General features: G+C 45.2%; 1 protein-coding gene across 1 annotated transcript in view; it reads right to left on the bottom strand.

Annotated features, from left to right (window-relative positions):
- Nucleotides 1–24782, bottom strand: part of LOC124802602 (protein turtle-like) — an 888421-nt gene extending 863639 nt beyond the window's left edge. The window contains exon 1 of the mRNA XM_047263481.1: nt 24739–24782. The gene's annotated coding sequence lies outside the window, so the exon portion shown is untranslated. The remainder of the gene's footprint in view (nt 1–24738) is intronic.
- Between the last annotated feature and the right edge of the window lie 1248 nt (nt 24783–26030).

Below are 26030 nucleotides of genomic sequence, written 5' to 3'. Positions count from 1 at the left end.
CATATTGCCTGTAGACCACTGGTAAGCTATGGGAGACATTCTCCTGCGCTTGCATGGGACCTGTGGTAGTAATCAAAGACACGCTGACAGCTACGAACCAGCAGCATCCCTTCATGCTTAATGTCTTTCCTGACGGCGATGTCATCTTTCAGTAGTATAACTATCCGTGTATCGGAGCGAGAACCGTGGTTTGGGGAACATTGTAGTGAACTCACGTTGATGTCTCGGCTACCAAGTTGGCCTGATGTAAATCCTATGGAACACATCTGGCTCGCTATGGGGAGTCACCACCGCGTAGGCAAATCAGCGGCCCGTTATTTACGCGAATTACAGGATTGTGCGTAGACATCTAATGTCACATATTTCCACAAACCTAGCAAAGAACTGTCGGATCCCTGACGTGCAGAATCAGTAACGCACTTCATTCCACAGACGGACAAACAAGGTATTAAGCAAGTGGAAATCATGTTTTGGCTCAACATCGTATGTTAATCTTGGATGCGTATTCCTGGGGCAACAGTGAATCTGTATACAGCGTAGAAAAGTCCATGATCCTTTGTTGCTAACAAATCTGTCGCGCCCGTTGCCAACAGATGCCCAAGCTTCAAAGTTCTTATAAAAGGATTTTAGGACTTCCATGTAGTCTGGAACATACAAAGAAAAGGTGAACTGCATTCTCTTCTTCTCCACAAGAGCAGAAAGGTGTCGCTACGAGATGCAGCCTGTGGAAATGTTTATGGGAACATTCGTGCTTAAATATGAATCTAGCTACCCAGTATCAGAGAGTCCATGTTCCTAGGCACTGAATTTTTATGAGATGTCGTGGAATAGGGGACCGGAGGGTGATTTGTGGCATACTTCTTATTTTTGTGGCTTGATGTTTCCTCCAATTCCCAGTACCAGTCTTCTATTATGCGTCTGTGTAGGACATACCGGTAATCTGCACTGCGTATTGCAGTGGAGGTGGTATGTCCCATGTAGCAGCATCTTTGGCTAAGCGTTCGACAGCTTCATTAGCAGTGATGCCATTGTGTGATTTGACCTAAGTGAAATTAACGGGACGACTTTTTTTCACGCATCACTACCAGCACTTCGGTGATCCTGTGTACAGTGGGGCTTTTAGTTAAGGAGACGCTAAAACCTTTTATGTACGTTTAGAGCAGATGAAGAGTCACTGATTAGGAGACACAGAGTCGCTGTCATCCGCGAGAAGAAACGGTGTACTTCTAATAACATGTTCGCGGTCGTGAGAGTTGCCTGTGCTGGTAATTTGGATAGCCCAGACCTCTGTGAATGCGTTATGCAGTATGGGCTTCCTCCAGAATCTCTGGTTTTGTAGCCTTAAGAGTAGATATATGTTGCCTCCGGATAATGTGTTAAAAACTGCGCAAAAGTTTGTGTTAATGTGAGCCTAAGTGCCGTTTTCTTGCAGGACACAACCAAGTTGTTTCGTATGTTACCACAGCTACCTTACGTGGAATGGTGATTTCTACGTGGAGTTCTGGTAAATAAATTAAATAGGAAACTTAAGAAAAAGACTCTCTTTGCATGGGCATGGGCAGTAAGACAGTTTCGTGGCCCACGTGTAGTGGAATGAACGTCTGCGACAAAATCTAAACATAGACTGTAATTTAAGAGATAAAGTTAAACCTGTCCACACTACTGCAACGCCCGAAAAATAACTAGCAACAAGCCTACATGTAGGTATCGAGAAACATTCATTATGACAGTCACAGAAAAATTTCCTTATACGATAAAAACGCGTAACTTAGTACGGAGAACGTATTATGGGAGGTCTTTGGTACGTTCTCCTCGAGTGTCGTAGTGAGTCTTGAAAAGCACGGGGCGCCTTCAACACACATGTGATACCGCCCGCATGACGAGTTTGACTGGCGGGTAGCCACACCTACAGTACGCGGATATCGGCCAATTTTGCACTGTGTAAAACGTTTTCACACAAACACGTTTTCCGTTTCCTCGAGTAAGACCTTGTTAGTAACGCAGCGGCTTAGCCTTTAATTTCAACAATGTTAAACAACAGTAGCGCAGAAGCCTATAGAAATGGCATCAATACCGAAACGGTAAGCGGGGGAAGCGCCTTCTTCAGGTGATAAGCTTTAGCGATGATACTGATGTATGTACACAGAAAAAAATGCAGAAATAATCGAAACCAAGTTTTCATCCACTATAACGAAACGTTTCTCCTCAATTAACCACGTGTAATTTGTTCATATTGGCAGACGATATTAGAACTAAGGTAATAGTGCTCTATAACAAATACATTAGTGAACGTAATTCGAGAAACATCGTTTCTTATAGTAATAACTAGTGTTTCCTGAATAGCAGTAACAGAACTTTTATTAAATGAGATTCTGCTCCACATTCGAACTTTACAAGGGGCCACTCTGTGCATCTTTAGAGAAAAGGTAATATACTCCTGTAAATGGAAAAAAGAACACATTGACACCGGTGTGTCAGACCCACCATACTTGCTCCGGACACTGCGAGAGGGCTGTACAAGCAATGATCACAAGCACGGCACAGCGGACACACCAGGAACCGCGGTGTTGGCCGTCGAATGGCGCTAGCTGCGCAGCATTTGTGCACTGCCGCCGTCAGTGTCAGCCAGTTTGCCGTGGCATACGGAGCTCCATCGCAGTCTTTAACACTAGTAGCATGCCGCGACAGCGTGGACGTGAACCGTATGTGCAGTTGACGGACTTTGAGCGAGGGCGTATAGTGGGCATGCGGGAGGCCGGGTGGACGTACCGCCGAATTGCTCAACACGTGGGGCGTGAGGTCTCCACAGTACATCGATGTCATCGCCAGTGGTCGGCGGAAGGTGCACGTGCCCGTCGACCTGGGACCGGACCGCAGCGACGCACGGATGCACGCCAAGACCGTAGGATCCTACGCAGTGCCGTAGGGGACCGCACCGCCACTTCCCAGCAAATTAGAGACACTGTTGCTCCTGGGGTATCGGCGAGGACCATTCGCAACCGTCTCCATGAAGCTGGGACACGGTCCCGCACACCGTTAGGCCGCCTTCCGCTCACGCCCCAACATCGTGCAGCCCGCCTCCAGTGGTGTCGCGACAGGCGTGAATGGAGGGACGAATGGAGACGTGTCGTCTTCAGCGATGAGAGTCGCTTCTGCCTTGGTGCCAATGATGGTCGTATGCGTGTTTGGCGCCGTGCAGGTGAGCGCCACAATCAGGACTGCATACGACCGAGGCACACAGGGCCAGCACCCGGCATCATGGTGTGGGGAGCGATCTCCTACAATGGCCGTACACCACTGGTGATCGTCGAGGGGACACTGAATAGTGCACGGTACATCCAAACCGTCATCGAACCCATCGTTCTACCATTCCTAGACCGGCAAGGGAACTTGCTGTTCCAACAGGACAATGCACGTCCGCATGTATCCCGTGCCACCCAACGTGCTCTAGAAGGTGTAAGTCAACTACCCTGGCCAGCAAGATCTCCGGATCTGTCCCCCATTGAGCATGTTTGGGACTGGATGAAGCGTCGTCTCACGCGGTCTGCACGTCCAGCACGAACGCTGGTCCAACTGAGGCGCCAGGTGGAAATGGCATGGCAAGCCGTTCCACAGGACTACATACAGCATCTCTACGATCGTCTCCATGGGAGAATAGCAGCCTGCATTGCTGCGAATGGTGGATATACACTGTACTAGTGCCGACATTGTGCATGCTCTGTTGCCTGTGTCTATGTGCCTGTGGTTCTGTCAGTGTGATCATGTGATGTATCTGACCCCAGGAATGTGTCAATAAAGTTTCCCCCTTCCTGGGACAATGAATTCACGGTGTTCTTATTTCAATTTCCAGGAGTGTACATATCCAGCAGTACACTAAAATACTGAATACCAGTACTCCATCAAGTGCAGTAGCAAGATTATCGATAATTTTCTGAGCTGGATTCTATATCTCCAATGCTATAAAGGACATACAATTCTCCATAAAAAGGTGCTGCTGTTCCAAATGAGACAAACGGTAGTTATAAAATAAATAATTATCATTTTAAAATGAATCTAGCTAACGCAAATACTGCTGAATGTTATATACACACACCAGTACCTTACAAAATTGATGCAGCTCTACATCTACAGATATACTTCGCAAGCATCGTAAGGAGTATGGCGGATGGTAACTTGAACCAGTGCCAGTTATTACCTTTACTGCTCCAGTCGCAAATGGATCTACGGAAACACGACTGTCTCTATGCTTCACGATACTCCCACAAGATGTATGTTAGGTGCAGTAAATCGTCCTGCACTTTGCCGCAGACCCCGTTCTCTATCTTTAAGAGCATTTCACAATAACACCTTCTTCCCTTTCGGAATTAGTTTTTGAGTTCATGGGGCTTTTCCATAATACGTGCAAGTTGATGGACCGTACTGGTGACAAATCGGCAGCACGCTTCTCAACTGATACCATTGATCCAACAAGCGCTGAATCAGCACTCAAGAATGGGTTGCACATGTGTTACGTGCACGGTCTCCTTTATAGATGAGCCATACCTTCCTTCGAATTTTCCAATAGACAGATTCGACCATTCGCCTTCTCTGCAACCAACGGGCTCGTTCCATTTCACGCCGATTTATATCGTTTTGCCACAGATGGGACTGTGTCAAGCAGCGGTACGCTAATACTGTATTGGAACACTACAAGATTGTCTTTCGTACTCATCTCCATTACCTTACGTTTTCCCACATTTAGAACTAGTTGCCATTCAGCATGCCAGATGGAAATTCTAACCAAGTCGTCCTGTATCTTCCTGACGTCACTCAGTATTGGAGCTTCATCAGGAAACAGTCACATACTGCTGCTCACACTATCTATCAGAATGTTTATACATAGAAAAGAAGAGCTGTCCTATCACACTTCCATGGGGCGTTCTTCACCCCCAAAGGTTGACAGTTCACAATTTCGGTGCCGTGTACCGTTTTAGAAAACCTGGCGGAACGTTGAAGTTTAATCTCTCGTCGACAGTCAATTCATTACATACGGACAATGAGCTCAGCTACAGGACCCGCCAGGTTAGCCAAGAGCGCTAATGTGCTACTTCCTGGAGTCGGGTAGGCGCGCCGGCCCCGGATCGGATCTGCCCGCCGGATTAACGACGAGGGCCGGTGTGCTGGTCAGCCTGGATGTGGTTTTTAGGCGGTTTTCCACATCCTTCTAGGTGAACACCGGGCTAGTCCCCACGTCCCGCCTCAGTTACACGACTCACAGACATTTGAAACACATCCGCACTTTTCCATGATTTACACTAGACGCAGACAGACGGGGTACTCTGATTCCATCCCGGGAGGATGGCGGCAGGAAGGGCATCCGGCCACCCCTTCCAATTAACATGCCAAATCCGATTTAACCACGCCAACCCTGCGCAAAATGCTGGACGACAGCGCAAGCGATAGAATAGAATGAGCTCAGCTACAGCTAGACAGGCACGCAATCGACGATGAATTTTTCAGAGTCGTAATTCCGTCATTTGCTTAACGCGGTTAGGAATATGATGAAAAACCAGACTTAACAGTTAGATGGGGGGATTGAAATGCGCTCTCTGCAAAAACGAATCTAGAGTCTGCATCTCTGCATTACGTCGTTCCGTTGGGAAATGAAGAAACGTTATACCACAACGTCATCAATTTTACACATACATGGACACTTTCTGTTTCGTCGGATTACAGGAAGTAGTGTTGACACTGAACGAAAATTTTGAACTTCAAATAAGAAACGTGGAGGGGCGACAGGAGGTCACAAGGAGGGGTTAGATCCGAACGGAGCAAAGGTCAACAGTCTACTGATCCATATTGCAGACTGAGTCATCGACAAGTTAGACCTGACTGTAGCAGATGCCCGTGTACGGAAACAAAAACCGGAACTGGGATGGTCTGACTAAGCGGGGAGTCTGATCATCTGAGGCAGGGTTAGCGAGGTTCTACTGTACCTTGAAAAGGAAGGCCGTGTATCATGGAACATGTGATACTTGAAAATGATCTGAGTTCCCAATAACTTCAATTTGGCAAAGTTTTTAACGCGTAACTTACTAATTGTTCGTGTGTAGTAGAGTAATATTGTAACAGATAGACCATTAAATACAGTAGTGCCAAAATTTTGATTGCAACGCTTTTAAATTTGAATCAAATAATTGTTCCCAGGTACATAAGCATTATATACCTTGGAACATATTTTTAAATTTGGAAAAACCTTAATTTTCCGGAATAATTTTTGTATTTCTAGAAAACGACTGTAGCACATAAAAACGAATGCGATCTTTTAAAAATAGACTGAGAAATACACTAAACTTCTATTACACAGCTGGATAGAGACAAGTCTGAAATGTGTCCCCTGTTATTAATAAAATAAAATAAGCGATTTATCACGGTGGCGAGAGGGTACTCCCCTATAACTTTCACTGCAGCAACCAACCAGAACGCAAGCAGTTTTTTTGGCGCAGTTTCCTACGAGCGCTGCATCGAGGTAGTAGAGTGACAAAGTGTGTCTGCGTTTATAGGCTCGTTCAAATCAAGTGTAATCTGCGGCAATATAGTAATGGTTCCAATAGCCAGAAACGCTACACCTCCGGGTAATGTAGACATTGCTACCCCAGAGTTCCACTTCGGAGTTACTAGACTGTCCGAGCGCTGTCCCGCTAATTATTCCAATTAAAAATATTTCACGGCCTCGCTTAAAATTCCTGACGCCCGCCGAGTCGTACTGGAACCCGGTTTTATATTCTGCCCGACTTAAGCACGGCATTCCTGCCGAGCACCCGTGGAGGCGGTGCGGTCGAATGAATAACGGAGATGTGTCCCTCCCCCCCCTCCCCATCCCAAGCGCCCCTCTCCACCCACGTTTTTTCGCTTTCCCTACGTCTACCCCTCCATTCGCCACCTCCGTCTCCTTTCGCAGCTCCCTGGCGCCTCTTAAACCCAAACACACAACAAATAATAAACGCCCCTGCTCGGAATACGCAATCTCCACTGTACGTGAGCGCGGGAAGAATTCGCAGAGGAATACGAATTTTCTTCGCGGCAGTCAACCACCGCAGCAGCAGCACCAACCCCCCCCCCCCAACCCCCACCCCCACCATTCTGCCTCATTCTTGCCCACTCGACTGCCAGGCGAACGTGGCGAGATTAAATTTGGGGGCTTGTGAGTCGCGAGCGGAGCCTTCGCAGCCAGCACCCAGCCTGAATGTACAGCCGGGGACTGCTTCGAATCCCGTCGACCCCTCCGGGATTTATATGCAAATTAGCCGCTCCGTTCCGTTCCGTTCTGTTCCATTCGGCGCGCAGATCCTCTGAATCCGCCGCATACGCTAATGGTGGCGGACTGCGCATGCGCCAGTTAATTGAACAGCTTCCCTCCTCTTGTTCTGCACTTAGGCGCGCGACACAAAGAACTCGGCAGGTCATCGTGCTTCTGCGCGTCTTCAACTGGGGCACGGGGCTCTCCGCACGTCACTATGAATATTCAGCAACCTTCGCAGTCGTTTCACCGTAGATCTCACTTTGCGACCGTGGCATGCCTGCGAGGCTTGCTTGTAAATACATGGTGATTCCAAATATTGGAGGTCTTCTTAAGTCATTTGTCTTTGCACACTGCCCGACACAGAAAGAAGCACCCCGAAGAGGAGGAGGAAATGAAATGAACTCATGGGTTGACAGAGTATATAATGTTATTGAAGCAATTACAAAATCAAGTCTAATTTTCAAAGAATTTGCCTGTCTGAAGTGGCCTCTTATCAGTGTGACATTGCACTCACTCTGACCTGATTACAGGTTTTAGGAATGGTAAAGGCACCATAGAGGCAATTCTGACGTTGCGCCTGATAATGGAAGCAAAAATAAAGAAAATCAAGACTGTTTCATAGGACTCGTCGACCTATAAAAAGCGTTCGACAGTGTAAAATCGTGCAAGATGTTCTAAATCCCGAGAAAATTCGGGGTAAGCTTTAGGGAAAGACGGCTAATATACAATATGTACAAGAACCAAAACAGAGCAATAAGAGTGGAAGAGCAAGAACGAAGTGGTCGGATTAAATAGGGTGTGAGACAGGGATATAGTCTTTCGTCCCAGCTGTTCAATCTACACATGGAAGAAGCAATGACGGAAATAAAAGACGGGTTCAACAGGAATTAAAATTCAGGGTGAAAGTATATCAATCATAAGATTCGCGAATGACATTGCTATCCACATTGAAACTGAAGGTTCACGGGGAGTTTTGAAAGGAATGAACAGTCTAATGAGAGCAAAATATGGATTGAGAGCACATCGAGTGAAGACTAAAGTAATTAGAAGTAGCAGAAATGTGAACATCGAGAAACTTATCAGAACTGGGTATTACGAAGTAGAAGTTAAGGAATTCTGCCACCTAGGCATCAAAATAATCTATGACGGATGAAGCAAGGAGGACATAAAAAGCAGACGAGCAGTGGGGAAAAGGGCATTCCTGGCTAGTAGAAGTCTACTAGTATCAAACGTAGGTCTTAATTCGAAGAAGAAATTTCTGCTAATGTACGTCTGGAGTACAGCATTGTATGGTTGTGAAACATGGACTGTGGGAAAACCGGAGAAGAAGAGATTCGAAGTATTTGAGATGTGGTGCAATAGAACAATGTTGAAAATTAACTGGACTGATAAGGTAAGGAATGAGGAGGCTCTACAAAGAATTCCCAAGGAAAGGAACACATGTAGAACACTGATATGGAGAAGGGACAAGATGACAAGTTGTCAACAAGGCACTGTGGAAGCTAATGGTGGCTCCATAATTGTGTGGGCTGTGTTTATGTGAAATGGATAGGGTCCTCTGTTCCAACTGAACCGATCAACTGGTGATCATTTGCAGCCATTTTTGGACTCCATTTCCCCAAACAAGGATGGCATTTTTATGGATGACAGTGCACCCTGTCGCCGCAACATACCTCAGAGCGTGGTAAACAGAAGCACAAGTGCTGCTATGCTACTTAACAAAGCACTGTGAGGTAATGCTACGTAACTGCACTACCCGAGCGCCATTACAAAATCAACATGGTAAGTACTGTGCTCGCCGACTCATCATAATAATATTGAATTACCACCGGCCTAAGTGGCCGAGCGGTTCTAGACGCTACAGTCTGGAACCGCGCGACCGCTACGGTCGTAGGTTCGAATCCTGCCTCGGGCAATGATGTGTGTGATGTCCTTAGGTTGGTTAGGTTTAAGTAGTTCTAAGTCCTAGGGGACTGATGACCTCAGAAGTTAAGTCCCATAGTGCTCAGAACCATTTGAACCATCTTTGAACCACTGTTCGCAATTGGTTAGAAAAACATTCTGGACAAGTCGAGCGAATGATTTGGCACCCATATCACCTGACATGAATCCCATCGATCATTTATGGGACATAATCAAGAGTTAGGTTAGTACACAATAGTCTGCACCGGTAACACTTATGCAGTTATAGATGGCTATAGAGGCAGCTCTGTAGCCATCCATAACTGTAAAACTGTTGCCGGTGCAGGATTTCGTGCACGAACTAAACTCTACGTTATGTCCCATAAATGTTGTATGTGATTCATGTCAGGCGATCTGGGTGCCAAATCAGAAGACAATCGAAGCATTTGAGACGTGTTGCTACAGACGAATGTTGAAAATTATGTGGACTGATAAAGGAAGGAGAATCGGAGAGGAAAGGAATATGTGGGAAACACAGACAAGGCGAAGCGACAGGATGATAGGACATCTGTCAGGACATCAGGGAATAACTTCCACGGGACCAGGAAGAGCCATAGAGGGTAAAAGCTATGAAGGAAGACAAAGATTGGAATACATCCAGGAAATAACTGCTATTCTGATAAGGTTGGCACAGGAAATGAATTCGCGGTGGGCCGCATCGAACCAGTCAGAAGACTGCTTCAGAGGCAACACGCAAGGACGCTGAATATCTGTGACGCCCCGTTGTACCGGTAGAGGTTCTCTCAGTCGCTTCAGGCTGTGACTTGAAGTCATACCCGATGGCTCTCCCCATATCACGACGCCAGAAGGGAAAACTCTCGAGAACAACGGAAGGATGCGAGCTCTCCTGAGGTCACTGCCGTAATGTCTTGCGCTCTGCAGGAAAGTTTGAACATACTTTACTACAATTAAAAAAAACGCCTTCTTGGTGCGCACTAATTTCCAAACGCAAGAAGAACAAGAAGCACAACAATTCTTTTGGGGGCAAAAACCAGATAAGAGTACAAATCAATGAAAAGACTGTACCGACCAAAATAATACTCTACCAATTACAAAGATACAACGTTCTAAATGCTACGGCGTAAGTATTGTCCGGAGCAGTCCTAACTGTAGGTACAGACTTCCGGTTTGACTCTGCAGGCGTGCTTATAACGCTGATTCGGCGATACGCTACACGTAGTCACATTAGTTCCAATTGGTGGATCATTGTCGCATGGCTTTCAACGAAGTAGTTCTGTGTTTATGTGGAAATTCTGTTAATGTTTACATTCCCTGGCAATGTTTCGATCTGACCTCTTGAAGGGAGGTCGGCAGCCCACCTTGCTTGTCTGTTGTGCGGGCCCTCTAACTGATAAGGGGCCGCTTCGACAGCTGCCATACTCCCAGACGATAGTAATCCGAAATAGTGCAAAACCACGATCCATCGCTTTTTTTTTTTTTTTTTTTTTTTTTTTTGCAATCAAGACGGATTTAAAGTAACATTATAAAATCACTGATTGCTGTTATCCCATAAAACATTATGTCTGTTTTTGCAAAACTAATTCCCTTTGGTGGCAGAATTGCCAGTCTAATCTTTAAGATACTAGCCGTTGGTGTGTCACAGTGAGTACCACATAAATGCCATCAGCTGACAAGCAATGTGGAGACGTATAACACAACATTTATTCACAAAATTTTAATTGTTACCTAGGGAAAATGAAGTTACGTAATTAACTTTTTGTTTCTTACAGTGACATGTCTGCAAAACGATAACACGCTACTAGCGTAGCCAAAACAGAATAGCACACTTCATATATAAAATGGAGTGTGGTGCGATAATTTATTATCTGCTTTTGCAGGGTAGCAACGCGAAAACAATTCCCAGCCATTTAGTGAAGGTGTACGGAAAAAATGCACCTTCATAAATGATTGTTGTTATAAGGTGGCGCAGACACTTCCACTGTGATAAACCAGGTCTGAACGTCAAAGAAAGAAGTGCAGAGCATCCCTCTGTGAAGAACCGGAAATCGACATGGTGTTCGAAAACCGGCGTGTCTCACTGGAGGCGACAGTAGGAAAGTCAGTCATGGATCAGTTTCCAAAATCTTACACGATATTTTGAACAAGATGAAATTCGCCGCCCGGAAATCGCCACCCGCTGCAACTGCGTCAGGCGAATCAAGATGACTTCTTCGGCGGTCAGATCAGCTTGGTGTCTCTCTACGACCGCGAAACTAAAGAGGAAAGGAAGTAGTGGATTCAATACCGCCGTAAACAAAAACGAACACTGAATTATATTTGGACAAAGAGATGCTGACTGTTTATTGCTGCTACGATGTGGTGGTAACATATTATGCTCGTGAGAGGCATACTGCCAGAGCAGCGCACAACCGAAATTTGCTCTTGGGGTTAGGGAGGCTGTGAAGGTAAAGCATCGTGAGAAATTGCACAAGGCGATAACCTACTTAGGAAGTTCCAATAAGGAACTTTGACAGAATAACCTAGGACTATTGTTCAACTTCCTAGTGATCGAGCAAGTATTCGAGGTCTGCGCAAAATGAAACAGAAAGGAAGTGACACAACGGCATTGGGAAACCATGGCTATAATACAATTTATTACCGAATAATATCTTGTCGTGATTAATAAAAATTATTGTGTAGTCGAGCAGAACTATTCTTCTGCAAATAAGAGGAATTTGTCGCATGAATGAGAAGCTGCTGTGGACCATTAGTGCTCAGGTGTTATTTGACTTTGAATTGTGTTGTGACAAGCGTTCGCTTCAGTCGAAGTGAACGAGTAGTTTGCTGCTTGTACGTCCGTGCGCTCTCATGGAAAACTAACGTAACTCAGTACTTGCTGCTTACTTGCGGAAAACAAACGACGAAATTGTTATGATTAGAGGACGGAAGAATTATTTGGTTCATATGGCTCTGCGCACTATGGGACTTGACATCTGAGGTCATCAGTCCCCTAGAACTTGGAACTACTTAAACCTAACTAACCTAAGGACATCACACACATCCATGCCCGAGGCAGGATTCGAACCTGCGAACGTAGCGGTCACGCGGTTTCAGACTGAAGCGCCTAGAACCGCAAGGCCACACCGGCCGGCACGGAAGAATTGCACCCGTGTGTCTGTTCAGATATATCCTATTTTGGAGCTGACTGGAACACCATTAACTGAGCACACGAGGCGAATTCTGAGAGTAAGAGTCCAGCCCAGAACAGAATTTTGCGCCACTTATTGTTCATAAAATCACATAAATCATTGCATCATTCAGCAGCAGTGGGAGGGTGAAAGCAAACGAAGCCTTCGAAAACAGTTACTCCCGACAGTATAGAAGTACGTGTTGTATTTCTATTTTTGTGTGCAAAAAAATCTACAGTTGCTCAAATTAAACAGGAGTTGTGCCTAGTTTATGAACTTAAGATAATGAGTGAATGGATGATTACTAAGTGACATGGATACCAGAAGCGTTGGTACACGTTTGCTTGGGGAAGGTCAGGGTGGCACGTCCAGTATACAGACTGATGAAATAGTTTAACACGTGGACCAAGAAATGCAAACTATTCGATGATTAACGACTGATTCTGCGGCGATGACTTTCCTCATATTGGACGTAGCAATGTATGAGGTGGACACCGAAAGCGTCCGAAAGAGGGTAAGAGGGGCACTTGCCCCCTCCCCCCTTGCAATCTGGAATACAGGATTCTTAATGATTACAGAATTATCATACACTTCTAGAAGTGACTTCCCGTGATTCCGCTACACCTGTTAGCCAACTTCTGCGCTTCGTTAGTTTAACCGACACGTTCCGAAACGGACCAGCTCATTAACACAAAAAAATCACAATTGTGCAGTCCAGTCCCATCCCCCAGGATAAATTTCTGCGGACGCCTGTGGTGGCAACCGAAAATGCCTACCGACCAACACAATCGGCAAAAAAATATGTAGCCGGTGAACGTTTCTGGACCGCCATAATTAAGATGAGGATGATTTGTTTTTTCTCTCTGATACGGACGACGAGACGTCGATATCTTACACTAGCGCAGGTTCAAAACGACCGTCAATTTAGTAGTATCATATAACGTAGATGAAACTGAAAAAAAAAAATCAAGAAATCTTCTTACTCGAATCGAAAATTTATGGCTTCAGTTGTAATTGAAGAATAGGTCGTTCTTTTGGTTGAACTTGAGTCAACAACTGTAGCTGTCGTGTACTGCGAAACGCTCACCGAACTAAGATGTGCCATCCAAACTCGATGGCATGGGGAAGTACTGACTGGAATAGTCCTCCTCCACGGCTACGCGCTTGCATCCGTAGTTCCCGTACGAAGGTGAACGTTCAGCATTTTTGTTGAAAATTTTCGACTACTCACACTACAAACGGCACCACACCGCCGAAACAATGTCTAGGTGGACACCGTTTTGAAGACGACGAGGAAATCAAGACTGCCGTTGTATGCGGGTGTGTTGAATATGATAATGCTGCATTACGAAAAGCGCTTGCAAGTGTAGGATGATTACGTAAGAAAGTGAAGCATGTTATAAGGTCGTACGATAGCAAAGACGCCATTAGTCTTTTTCTAAGTCTTTTTTAATGATTGGTGCCTTTGAGCTTTAGGGGATGCCTCGTGTTCTGTAAGTACACGAATGTGCGACTCTGGTCTCGCTTCTTCTTTGACAGTTCTGTCAGTTGTACAGCAGTCTTTAAACGAGCGACCAAGAGTGGAGTGATTATGTCGCACGTTAGTGGTTTAGCGTGTTACAGTTTCTGTTTTTATAAAGTGGAGCTTAATACGACATTGCTCTCATCACATTTTTTGCAGTCGTGACCGAGTGGGAACGACACGCTACTAGATAGAGCCCATGTAGGTAGAACAAAAGAACGTTATTAAGTCAACGCACAACACAAAAAGGGTGCGTAACTTGGTGCAGGCTTAGAGTTAATTACTGTACGCTGGAATGTCCGGTAATGGTTGTAGGAGACTGAAATCGGTGGTAGGATGAAGTCCTCCGAGGCGGAGAGTTTGGAGACGATGACGGAGGTGACGTCATACGAATCGATGCGGAGGAGGCACTCGGTGATGGCCCTGTAGTTGGACAAGCGGCATGGTATGTGCTCCTCGGTATTCGGTTGTGGGTGGTGTTCATACTAGGTGATGTCCCACGAGGTGATAACTCAGACATGATGATGGAGAAGACACTTCTTCGATGCCCGGCGGTTTGATATGCGGCTTTCGATTTGCTCCACCTTCATCGGCTGTGAGTGATGGCCGTAGTGGGCTGTGTCCTGTGAGGCGATAGGTCAGAGACAATGAGTTGGCGTCCCGCAAAGCTGTGCAAAGGGGACACTCGACGGCGATCCAGAGGTTTGAAATACAGCCAGCAAAGTGCTCCTCTATTTTCATTGGTGAACTCCGGCTGGAGACTCCGCAATATGCGGCCGACATTGGTTCCAGAGTGACTGGTGCCCCTGCAGAAGGGAACTCCATTTGAGGGACCGTGGACGGTTAGCGCTTGGCTCGGGGCAACTCCTGATGCGTTATGCCGTAGACTGACCAAGCAGGGATCTACACTCCTGGAAATTGAAATAAGAACACCGTGAATTCATTGTCCCAGGAAGGGGAAACTTTATTGACACATTCCTGGGGTCAGATACATCACATGATCACACTGACAGAACCACAGGCACATAGACACAGGCAACAGAGCATGCACAATGTCGGCACTAGTACAGTGTATATCCACCTTTCGCAGCAATGCAGGCTGCTATTCTCCCATGGAGACGATCGTAGAGATGCTGGATGTAGTCCTGTGGAACGGCTTGCCATGCCATTTCCACCTGGCGCCTCAGTTGGACCAGCGTTCGTGCTGGACGTGCAGACCGCGTGAGACGACGCTTCATCCAGTCCCAAACATGCTCAATGGGGGACAGATCCGGAGATCTTGCTGGCCAGAGTAGTTGACTTACACCTTCTAGAGCACGTTGGGTGGCACGGGATACATGCGGACGTGCATTGTCCTGTTGGAACAGCAAGTTCCCTTGCCGGTCTAGGAATGGTAGAACGATGGGTTCGATGACGGTTTGGATGTACCGTGCACTATTCAGTGTCCCCTCGACGATCACCAGTGGTGTACGGCCATTGTAGGAGATCGCTCCCCACACCATGATGCCGGGTGCTGGCCCTGTGTGCCTCGGTCGTATGCAGTCCTGATTGTGGCGCTCACCTGCACGGCGCCAAACACGCATACGACCATCATTGGCACCAAGGCAGAAGCGACTCTCATCGCTGAAGACGACACGTCTCTATTCGTCCCTCCATTCACGCCTGTCGCGACACCACTGGAGGCGGGCTGCACGATGTTGGGGCGTGAGCGGAAGACGGCCTAACGGTGTGCGGGACCGTAGCCCAGCTTCATGGAGACGGTTGCGAATGGTCCTCGCCGATACCCCAGGAGCAACAGTGTCCCTAATTTGCTGGGAAGTGGCGGTGCGGTCCCCTACGGCACTGCGTAGGATCCTACGGTCTTGGCGTGCATCCGTGCGTCGCTGCGGTCCGGTCCCAGGTCGACGGGCACGTGCACCTTCCGCCGACCACTGGCGACAACATCGATGTACTGTGGAGACCTCACGCCCCACGTGTTGAGCAATTCGGCGGTACGTCCACCAGGCCTCCCGCATGCCCACTATACGCCCTCGCTCAAAGTCCGTCAACTGCACATACGGTTCACGTCCACGCTGTCGCAGCATGCTACCAGTGTTAAAGACTGCGATGGAGCTTCGTATGCCACGGCAAACTGGCTGACACTGACGGCGGCGGTGCACAAATGCTGCGCAGCTAGCGCCATTCGACGGCCAACACCGCGGTTCCTGGTGTGTCCGCTGTGCCGTGCGTGTGATCATTGCTTGTACAGCCCTCTCGCAGTGTCCGGAGCAAGTATGGTGGGTCTGACACACCGGTGTCAATGTGTTCTTTTTTCCATTTCCAGGAGTGTATATAACATGTTCGAGGATGGATACAGGGAACAGCGCTTGGAAGTATGTGACTGGCGGCGGCGATGTAGTGCGTGCTGGTGGCGTCCGATGTGGTGAGGCTCGTGCCACCAGGAACCATGGCGACTGCTGCAGACTCTGATGAAAAAAATTCTGCTCGTTTATGTACAGTACTGGCCATTAAAATTGATACTCCAAGAAGAAATGCAGATGATAAACGGGTATTCATTGTACAAATATATTATGCTAGAACTGACATGTGATTACATTTTCACGCAATTTGGGCGCATAGATCCTGAGAAATCAATACCCAGAACAACCACTTCTGGCCGTAATAACGGCCTTGATACGCCTGGGCATTGAGTCAAACAGAGCATGGATGGCGTGTACAGGTACAGCTGCCTATGCAGCTTCAACAACATACCACAGTTCATCAAGAGTAGTGACTGGCGTATTGTGACGAGCCAGTTGCCAGGCCACCATGGACCAGACGTTTTCAGTTGGGGAGAGATCTGGGGAATGTTCTGGCCAGGGCAGCAGTCGAACATTTTCTGTATCCATAACGGCCAGTAGAGGACCTGCAACATGCGGTCGTGCATTATCCTAATGAAATGTAGGGTTTCGCAGGGATCGAATGAAGGGTAGATCCACGGCTCGTAACACATCTGAAATGTAACGTCCAGTGTTCAAAGTGCCGTCAAAGCGAACAAGAGGTGACCGAGACGTGTAACCAATGGCACACCATTCCATCACGCCACGTGATACATCAGTATAGCGATGACGAATACACGCTTCCAATGTGGGTTCACCTCGATGTCGCCAAACACGGATGCGACCATCATGATGCTGTAACCAGAACCTGGATTCATCCGAAAAAATGACGTTTTGCTATTCGTGCACCCAGGTCCGTCGTTGAGTACACCATCGCAGGCGCTCATGTCTGTGATGCAGCGTCAAGGGTAACCGCAGCCATGGTCTCCGAGCTAATAGTTCATGCTGCTGCCAACGTAGTCAAACTGTTCGTGCAGATGGTTGTTGTCTTGCAAACGTCCCCATCTGTTAACTCAGGGATGGAGACGTGGCTGCACGATCCGTTACAGCCATGCGGATAAGATGCCTGTCATCTCGACTGCTAATGATACGGGCCGTTGGGATCCAGCACGGCGTTCCGTATTACCCTCCTGAACCCACCGATTCCATATTCTGCTAAGAGTCATTGGATCTCGACCAACGTGAGCAGCAATGGCGCGATACGATAAACCGCACGTGATGGTACGCATTTCTCCTCCTTACACGAGGCATCACAACAACGTTTCACCAGGCAACGCCGGTCAACTGCTGTTTGTGTATGAGAAATCGGTTGCAAACTTTCCTCATGTCAGCACGTTGTAGGTGTCGCCACCGGCGCCAACCTTGTGTGAATGCTGTGAAAAGCTAATCATTTGGATATCACAGCATATTCTTCCTGTCGGTTAAATTTCACGTTTGTAGCACGTCATATTCGTGGGGTAGCAATTTTAATGCCCAGTAGTGTATATAGCGGACATTTTTCTCTGTGAGCCGGACGGAGTGGCCGAGCGGTTAAAGGCGCTACAGTGTGGAACCGCAGGACCGCTACGGTCGCAGGTTCGAATCCTGCCTCGGGCATGGATGTGTGTGATGTCCTTAGGTTAGTTAGGTTTAAGTAGTTCTAAGTTCTAGGGGACTTATGACTACAGCAGTTGAGTCCCATAGTGCTCAGAGCCATTTGAACCATTTTCTCTGTGATCGCATGTAGTGAGCAAGCGAGAAAGGCGAGAACCCGCTTTACATGGCTGTGTGACTGGTAGTTTTGCCACAGGGGTTACGTGTTCGATACAGTAATGCGACATATATTGCTCAATGGCGCAATTTAATTGTGCTTGATGTGCGCGCAGGCTGTCTAGACAGCAGCTATGGGTTCACACCACATTGGGGCCGAACCACAAAATTTTAATAGGAAATGTCCAAAGAAGTTTCGGGCTTGCTGCTGGTTGTCATTAACTGTAAACCACGATGCTTCGACAGACTATCACGACTACCTAACCATATCTTAATAGTTCTTGTAACTGAATGACAGACTCCAAAATTTTGTTTTGGCTGTTATTATGTTTCATTGTAATATGTTTTCAAAGAATATACGACAATTTTAATAAGTAAACTGTGTTTGTAAGTATACAGTTTATGTCTATTCTCAGCATAAGAGTATTAGGCGGGACATGTTTCTGCATCTTCCCTCCAGCTGGAAAAGTAACGCCTAGGATGGCAGTACAAGCCAGCTTGCACCTCCACAGCATGTTATTTTGCTTGGCTGCTGTGTTAGACACGTCGGTAACGTATACGCAACGGAATAACTCGGTCAATTAGGCCTAAAGCAAGAGAGCAGTTTTTAATATTTTAGCTATTGGTGTCGGTTATTTCAACTTTTTAAACTTTTTTATTTTTTATTTTAAGCAATGTTGTATGACTTCTGGTAAAACATCATGTTTTACGTTTATATTCTCGACATTTGTGTTTTTATTACAGGTCACGTGGGGGACGGCGGGCGGAGCTTCTACTTTATAGCACGTAGCGTTTGCGAACTAGTTAGCAATCAGTGATAGGTACCTGTAGGTGCCACGCAGTAGCTCCGTTAACTGCTTACTTATGTCGCACGACTAACACATCGTTGTATTTTAAATCTTAACTATGTTGCTTTTTAGATTTTAGTTGGATAAGTGTTGTTACACCTGACCCGGTATAAAAGTGTTCCATTTCAGAGCCTTGCGCTGAAGATGGTTGTGTACATCATCAAAACCGATTACCGGAATTAAAAGTAAGTAATTTATTGCGATCTGGACTGCTTTTCTTATTTCAATAATGTGAAGGAGCTGGCGCGAGAAAATGATTAAGAGGTACAGAATCTACAATTAGTGGCTGTTGGCAAAAAAAAAAAAAAAAAAAAAAAAAACAAGAGTTGAATAGTAAGTCAGTGTATAGTATTCATTTTTTACTGAACGTTATATGATTGCGTCAGAGCGATTGCAGTTATGATGTTTTTTTAAATACTTTTAGAAAAATAATATTACTAGGTGCAGTGTCTACTATATCTTTCCGGGGTATATTACATTCTTAGTCAAGTGATGAATGGTTTAATTTACAGAGTGGATGCATATGGCGTTGTGTTTATTTTTGGTAGATTTGTGTGGTGTGCAGTTTGTGAATCGTTGCGTGAAGCCGGGACAAATATTTATTCTTTGTTTTTCAGTTTTGTTTTCTTTTGTTCTGGTTAACGGCGCATACAGCGGAGGGATATTTTTTAATGCAGTTAGGGTTTTTGTAGTAATAACTTCAATTTTCCACAATTTTTAAAATTTATTTTACGTCCCTAATTGCGGTCGTTCATCCGAGACAAACTGTGACAGCTAAATTATTACTGACAAGGGAACCTCCCCATCGCATCCCCCTCAGATTTAGTTATAAGTTGGCACAGTGGATAGGCCTTGAAAAACTGAACACAGATCGACCGAGAAAACAGGAAGAAGTTGTGTGGAACTATGAAAAAATAAGCCAAATATACAAACCCAGTAGTCCATGCGCAAGATAGGCAATATCTAGGCAAATGTGAATAGAGGAGCGCCGTGGTCACGTGGTTTGCGTGAGCAGCTGCGGAATAAAAGGTCCTTGGTTCAAGCCTTCTCTCGAGTGAAAATTTTAATTTTTTATTTTCGGTTTACATGACAAACTCTTATGTTTTCATCACTTTTTTGGGAGTGACTATCACATCCACAAGAAAACCTAAATCGGGCAAGGTAGAAGAATCTTTTTACCCATTCGCGAAGTGTATAAGTTAGGTGGGTCGACAACATATTCCTGTCGTGTGACGCACATGCCGTCACCAGTGTCGTATAGAATATATCAGACGTGTTTTCCTGTGGAGGAATCGGTTGACCTATGACCTTGCGATCAAATATTTTCGGTTCCCATTGGAGAGGCACGTCCTTTCGTCTACTAATCGCACAGTACTGCGGTGCGGTCGCAAAACACAGACACTAAACTTATTACAGTTAACAGAGACATCAATGAACGAACGGACAGATCATAACTTTGCGAAAATAAAGAAAGTAAAATTTTCACTCGAGAGAAGACTTGAACCCAGGACCTTTCGTTTCGCAGCTGCCCACGCTACCCACGGGACCACGGCGCTCCTGAGTTCACACTATCCTTGATGTTGCCTATCTTGGGCATAGCCTATTCAGTTTGTATATTTTGCTTATTTTTTCATAATTCCACACAACTTCTTCCTGTTTTCTCGATTGGTCTGTGTTCACTTTTTCAAGGCCTATCCACTGTGACTACAGGGTTATAACCACAAAATAAAATAGGGGTAATGCAGGAGTAGGTTTAATAATGAATAGGAAAATAGGAATGCGGCTAAGCTACTACAAACAGCATAGTGAACGCATTATTGTGGCCAAGATAGATACGAAGCCCACGCCTACTACAGTAGTACAAGTTTATATGCCAACTAGCTCTGCAGATGACGAAGAAATTGAAGAAATGTATGATGAAATAAAAGAAATTATTCAGATTGTGAAGGGAGACGAAAATTTAATAGTCATGGGTGACTGAAATTCGAGTGTAGGAAAAGGGAGAGAAGGAAACGTAGTAGGTGAATATGGATTGGGGGACAGAAATGAAAGAGGAAGCCGCCTGGTCGAATTTTGCACAGAGCACAACATAATCATAACTAACACTTGGTTTAAGAATCATGAAAGAAGGTTGTATACATGGAAGAACCCTGGAGATACTAAAAGGTATCAGATAGATTATATAATGGTAAGACATAGATTTAGGAACCAGGTTTTAAATTGTAAGACATTTCCAGGGGCAGATGTGGACTCTGACCACAATCTATTGGTTATGACCTGTAGATTAAAACTGAAGAAACTGCAAAAAGGTGGGAATTTAAGGAGATGGGACCTGGATAAACTAAAAGAACCAGAGGTTGTACAGAGATTCAGGGAGAGCATAAGGGAGCAATTGACAGGAATGGGGGAAATAAATACAGTAGAAGAAGAATGGGTAGCTTTGAGGGATGAAGTAGTGAAGGCAGCAGAGGATCAAGTAGGTAAAAAGACTAGGGCTAGTAGAAATCCTTGTGTAACAGAAGAAATATTGAATTTAATTGATGAAAGGAGAAAATATAAAAATGCAGTAAGTGAAACAGGCAAAAAGGAATACAAACATCTCAAAAATGAGAACGACAGGAAGTGCAAAATGGCTAAGCAGGGATGGCTAGAGGACAAATGTAAGGATGTAGAGGCCTATCTCACTAGGGGTAAGATAGATACCGCCCACAGGAAAATTAAAGAGGCCTTTGGAGATAAGAGAACGACTTGTATTAATATCAAGAGCTCAGATGGAAACCCAGTTCTAAGCAAAGAAGGGAAAGCAGAAAGGTGGAAGGAGTATATAGAGGGTCTATACAAGGGCGATGTACTTGAGGACAATATTATGGAAATGGAAGAGGATGTAGATGAAGATGAAATGGGAGATATGATACTGCGTGAAGAGTTTGACAGAGCACTGAAAGACCTGAGTCGAAACAAGGCCCCCGGAGTAGACAATATTCCATTGGAACTACTGACGGCCGTGGGAGAGCCAGTCCTGACAAAACTCTACCATCTGGTGAGCAAGATGTATCAAACAGGCGAAATACCCTCAGACTTCAAGAAGAATATAATAATTCCAAGCCGGCCGAAGTGGCCGTGCGGTTAAAGGCGCTGCAGTCTGGAACCGCAAGACTGCTACGGTCGCAGGTTCGAATCCTGCCTCGGGCATGGATGTTTGTGATGTCCTTAGGTTAGTTAGGCTTAACTAGTTCTAAGTTCTAGGGGACTAATGACCTCAGCAGTTGAGTCCCATAGTGCTCAGAGCCATTTTTTAATAATTCCAATCCCAAAGAAAGCAGGTGTTGACAGATGTGAAAATTACCGAACTATCAGCTTAATAAGTCACAGCTGCAAAATACTAACACGAATTCTTTACAGACGAATGGAAAAACTAGTAGAAGCCAACCTCGGGGAAGATCAGTTTGGATTCCATAGAAACACTGGAACACGTGAGGCAATACTGACCTTACGACTTATCTTAGAAGAAAGATTAAGGAAAGGCAAACCTACGTTTCTAGCATTTGTAGACTTAGAGAAAGCTTTTGACAATGTTGACTGGAATACTCTCTTTCAAATTCTAAAGGTGGCAAGGGTAAAATACAGGGAGCGAAAGGCTATTTACAATTTGTACAGAAACCAGATGGCAGTTATAAGAGTCGAGGGACATGAAAGGGAAGCAGTGGTTGGGAAGGGAGTAAGACAGGGTTGTATCCTCTCCCCGATGTTGTTCAATCTGTATATTGAGCAAGCAGTAAAGGAAACAAAAGAAAAATTCGGAGTAGGTATTAAAATTCATGGAGAAGAAATAAAAACTTTGAGGTTCGCCGATGACATTGTAATTCTGTCAGAGACAGCAAAGGACTTGGAAGAGCAGTTGAATGGAATGGACAGTGTCTTGAAAGGAGGATATAAGATGAACATCAACAAAAGCAAAACAAGGATAATGGAATGTAGTCTAATTAAGTCGGGTGATGCTGAGGGAATTAGATTAGGAAATGAGGCACTTAAAGTAGTAAAGGAGTTTTGCTATTTGGGGAGCAAAATAACTGATGATGGTCGAAGTAGAGAGGATATAAAATGTAGGCTGGCAATGGCAAGGAAAGCGTTTCTGAAGAAGAGAAATTTGTTAACATCGAGTATAGATTTAAGTGTCAGGAAGTCATTTCTGAAAGTATTCGTATGGAGTGTAGCCATGTATGGAAGTGAAACATGGACGATAAATAGTTTGGACAAGAAGAGAATAGAAGCTTTCGAAATGTGGTGCTACAGAAGAATGCTGAAGATTAGATGGGTAGATCACATAACTAATGAGGAAGTATTGAATAGGATTGGGGAGAAGAGAAGTTTGTGGCATAACTTGACCAGAAGAAGGGATCGGTTGGTAGGACACGTTCTGAGGCATGAAGGGATCACCAATTTAGTATTGGAGGGCAGCGTGGAGGGTAAAACTCGTAGAGGGAGACCAAGAGATGAATACACTAAGCAGATTCAGAAGGATGTAGGTTGCAGTAGGTACTGGGAGATGAAAAAGCTTGCACAGGATAGAGTAGCATGGAGAGCTGCATCAAACCAGTCTCAGGACTGAAGACCACAACAAAATCCACTGTGCCATCTTATAACTAAATGTGAGGGGGGTGCGATGGGGAGGTTCCCTTGTGAGCATAGCGTTCAGGACTGAGTAACGTATAACTAAATTCAGGCCTCATTATAAGGAAGGGGGCCGCCACACTACTCGTAACACATATTTTGTCACCAATAGCTGGCGTGTAGATAGTCATTGTCCGGGTTTGTAATTGTACTTTCGTAGCGTCATATTTACTTTATTCTTGAAATAACTGTGGGAACTTAGGAAGCCTAAGAAGTAATATGTTCGCAATGTACAGCAGTTTAAAATGTGTGTCGTTGCTCTTCACGTTACGTGGTAGGCGAGGACAAACCTATTTGTAAGATCCCCTATCCTGGGATACAATCGTGAACTCTGCAGATATAGTTATCACTCGAAAACCCTTATATTTAAACCTGTCACACTTGTTACAGGCACACTAATAGTACGAATTTTCTGTCATAAAATTCTTTGGAAAATTGCAAAAACAAATGTTATACATTTTTATAGTGGAACTTGGAGAAACGATTGTGATAAACGTTGATAATATTCTTCTAGGATGTGCAGCCGGATCATAACGTCATCTTGAAACAACAACGGTGTGTTTCGATCGTCGGAATAAAATTTTTAATTTTTGGTAGCGATATCTCTATTTCACCTGTTTCCACCACTGGCGGCGCGGTATGTTTACTTGCGCTAGAGGGCAGTTGCGGCACCTTTTCGCGCACCCGTTGTGGGTCTTCTGCGGCCTATATAGGGGCCGCCGCTTGCGCTGAGAAGTCAGTTCCGGCGAGATCGTGTACCAGCACTCACAGCTGAAGATGGCGGCCAGTTGGACCGCGGAAATATTGTGTCAAGATGACGTTATGATCCGGCTGCACACCCGAGAAGAATATTATCAATTATTGCGCCGAGAAAGCCATCGTAATCACATGATAAACGTTAATAGGTCAGATGTAGAGAGCAAAATGAACACACCGTTTGCAGTAAGATTCCATTGCTTTAAACAGTCATTATTTCTGGGCAGTTATGACACCGGCAGGAGTGGATGAAATGAACTATGTTCATTTCTCGTTCGTAAAAACACCCCAAATCGAATTAACGCTGTTGCAGAGCTTCCTGCTGTCTCCAGTAACTCTAACCAGAGATACATATTTCAGTAACTTCTGAGCTGAAATCGTGTTTTTCATGTTTTATAAAGAAGACACCGTACGGACTACCAGAAACAAAGCAGTCACTTACCTGGGCAGCCGCGCCGCTGGCTCAGCACTGAGGGCGCCCACTGTGGACAGGAGATTCAGTTGTTATTACGGAAACGTGGTAGCTTTTAAGGTATGTGCCTAAACGGGAGTCGAACCCGGAGCCACCCGAGCACCCACTAAAGACCAACTCAGGACTCCGGTCTGCCACTGGTTCTTGCCCGTTATTTCCGGCTTCCCACTGTATCCAATGTATCAGAAGCGCAGACCCAGTTTCTGTGATATGTAGAAGGAGAGAACATAAATAGTGGCTAGTGGATTACGAGGCTTCCTCGGTTGGATCAGTTTTATGACCAAGGCCTGAAAAATGTGGGGCTGTCTGGGTTCGATTCCCGATCTAGCATAAAGTTTCAAATATTCACTGATATTAATTTTGTAACTAATATAGAATTACAACTCTGTTGTTGCAAGGAAGCTTAAGATTACGTCTTGCGTTATTCTGTACATCATCTTCAGGTCCCTGAAAATTTAAATGATAAATAATCTGTTTGTGTATTAATCATGACAAGATTAGGGTGATAAGATCCGCTATACATCGACCCACACATACTTCATATTGGACGCTACATTTACTATTACACACATGTTATTGATCGTCTTATATCTAGTGTCGTTAGCAATAGTTATAAAATAAATAGTGAAATAAGTAGCACCTACAACAGGAAAAAGAAAACAGTTCGTATGAACTTGTGAAAATCAAAAAAATAAAACTTTTAGTAGGTGTATTTAGACTGTGGGCCACAGGGAAAAGATGGGAGAGAAAGTTTGACAGTATCGTGCTAGAACACAGTTAATTAAGAGGTTAGGAAAATCACGTGACGGGGAAATACAGAAAGAGAATATGGAAGAATTGGTCAATATTGGATATTCAAAGGGAAGTATGAATACACGACTGAAGGAACACAAAGGCTTGTTCGCTTGGAAAAAGGAGCACCATTTCTGTCAGAACCAAAATTTTGTAAGCAAAAGTGAACTATTATCCACGACTTTGTAGACAAGGCACCCAACTATATAAACATGGGGTAGATTTTAATAGAAAACAAGAAGCCATGAAACATAATGATACACACATCAACAACAGTGTTGCATCATGCCGATATGTCGTGCAGGCGTGGGGCTATTGTGACTGATCCCGTGTCGATAGCAGCGTCACCCCCTGACGTTGTTTGTAAACATACACATAGTTACCATGAGCGCTACCCAAGTGTAGAAGTCTGCACTCCTGTTGATTTCACCTGAAAGGAAAGCACCAGTACGGATGCATTAGAGACGATT

This window comes from Schistocerca piceifrons, chromosome 6 (assembly GCF_021461385.2).
Source record: "Schistocerca piceifrons isolate TAMUIC-IGC-003096 chromosome 6, iqSchPice1.1, whole genome shotgun sequence".
Taxonomy (NCBI): domain Eukaryota; kingdom Metazoa; phylum Arthropoda; class Insecta; order Orthoptera; family Acrididae; genus Schistocerca; species Schistocerca piceifrons.
The sequence above is the reverse complement of the archived record's forward strand: the minus strand, read 5'-3'. Positions and strand labels throughout refer to the sequence as shown.